Source organism: Palaemon carinicauda, chromosome 30 (genome assembly GCF_036898095.1).
Source record: "Palaemon carinicauda isolate YSFRI2023 chromosome 30, ASM3689809v2, whole genome shotgun sequence".
NCBI lineage: Eukaryota > Metazoa > Arthropoda > Malacostraca > Decapoda > Palaemonidae > Palaemon > Palaemon carinicauda.
This window is the reverse complement of record NC_090754.1, coordinates 64,969,797-64,972,225: the sequence shown is the minus strand read 5'-3', so window position 1 is coordinate 64,972,225 and position 2,429 is coordinate 64,969,797.

Below are 2,429 nucleotides of genomic sequence, written 5' to 3'. Positions count from 1 at the left end.
CCGAGATCGTTATTTCGACTGCAAAAAATAATATTGCACAAAAAGTAAGAGAGAGAGAGAGAGAGAGAGAGAGAGAGAGAGAGAGAGAGAGAGAGAGAGAGAGAGAGAGAGAGAGAGAGGAGGGGGATTTTCCAGTCTTCAAAACTATTAAGAGGTTTGCCAAGATGTTTTTTTGAAAGAGAGAGAGAGAGAGAGAGAGAGGAGAGAGAGAGAGAGAGAGAGAGAGAGAGAGAGAGAGAGAGAGAGGTGACAGATAAATAAAAGAATAGTGTGGAAAACCGAGAGACTAACTTGTGGAGCAGAATTCTGAATGTGAATTATTGTAAGCAAACTAAAAAGGGAGAAATACAAGGTATTCCTCTGAAATGTTTCTAGACAATTCAGGAAACTGAATGTCTTCAAGAAATTGCAAAACATACGAATTTCATGATTTGCAACAGTAATGTATGATAATTTTATATAAAAGAAAAAAAAATTCAAGTAATTTGCTAAATGGTAAAATGGTAAATATTTTTGTTAAATTAAACTAACCACTATTTCGCTAGACAAAAACAAAACCTTCTTAAACCGGGAATGCAAGCTTCCTAATGACCTATAAGGGTTTTAAAGGTTTAAAGGCGTTCATGAATGGTAGAGGCAAGGGACAGTGACATTGCCCTACCAAGTAGTGACATTGTCGTAGCAAGCAGGACAATGCCTTAGAGACTGAGCATGAATACATACGATCAGCGCCTAAGCCCCCCTCTCTACCTAAGCTAGGACCAAGGAGGGCAGGCAATGATTGTTAATGACTCAGCAGATAGACCTAAAGACTCCCCCCCCCCCCCCTTCCTTAGGTCAAACAGGATGGTGAGGTTGCAGCGACCAAAGAAACTAACGAGTTTATCGGTACTTTAACCACAGTCTAGCGCTCACCACTCAGGGACGTTACTACATCGGCCAGCACAACACTACGTTGTGTGAAGTTGTACGGAACGACAATTATCGTGGAAGTTTGGCTGCACGTGGGTTTTCATCCATAATTCAGAAGGTTAAAGACCACCATTCTTAGGGATGAATATCCAGCATAATTAACCTAAGTTATCATTTTGCAAGTTTAAGAAAATTCAATAATCATTCAGTTATCAAATGATAGAAAATTTATTCAAATGAGATGTAAAACTAATGAAAAAAGAATACAAAAGATACTAAGTCCAAACAGATTATTATTCATATTTATTCTTCTCCTTCCGTTCTAGAGAGAGAGAGAGAGAGAGAGAGAGAGAGAGAGAGAGAGAGAGAGAGAGAGAGAGAGAGAGAGAGAGAGAGAGAGAGCGACTATGTTACAAAGGTATAGGACCTCCAAGCATCGTCTCAGTCTCTTTGATGTTGACGTTACGTTGCAAAACTATTAAAAAGGATTTCTTCTGTTCTTGACATAACTCAATAAGAAATAAATAGATTAGGAATTATATAGACTTTTTGAATATTTGAAATTTGGAAATATTTTCGAAAATCTAATAGATGTTTCTCCCTTACTATTCAATAATACAATGATAAAAAAAGATTAAATAAATAATAAAAGTCGAACGTGCTTTGTAAAAACTTCTAGATACAAAAAATCTATAAAAAACTTAGAAAATTCCATTAAACAACCTGATGCATATAATAATTTTTCTATGAACAATGATTATGAAGTATGAAACGAAGGCGAAATGAATTTTAGAGAATTTTACATACAACTAAGAGTAAGATATAAACAAACATTATATAATTTCGAACAAAATTCAAATGTAAAGAAAATGAAAAATACGAAAGCCAAGTTAACCTGCTTAGAGAGAGAGAGAGAGAGAGAGAGAGAGAGAGAGAGAGAGAGAGAGGAGAGGAGAGGAGAGAGAGAGAGAGAGAGAGAGATGTATTTATATGATGAATATCTTCTAGAGTTCTAACATTGAGATGCATTCATTTCTCGTCTTTGAAGTGCTTACATTACTGCTGAAGTTTTGACAAAATCAACAGCTTTCTCAGTCTATAAATGCGATACAGAGAGAGAGAGAGAGAGAGAGAGAGAGAGGGAGAGAGAGAGAGAGAGAGAGGAGAGAGAGAGAGAGAGAGAGAGAGGCATATATTCAATGGTGCATGGTCAAACTGTCAATGAAAATACATTAAACATAACACAAATATAACTACTAAGATGCATGATACTAAAAACGTAAATTAATCTCTTAAGAATATGAATAATTCCAGCGAATTAAAATATGACAACAATTCTATTTCTTTCAAGAAAGAGTGTTGGGATTAGCATACTAATGTCCAGATCACGCCCAAACCGGAGCGAAATAAGAACGAAACGCCTTTCAATAAAAGAAATGCTACGAATAAGAGAAAATAGAAAGCAAAAAGAGAATTAAAAGAACTTTCAGAAGCGGAAAAGAAAAAGTCGTTGTGGT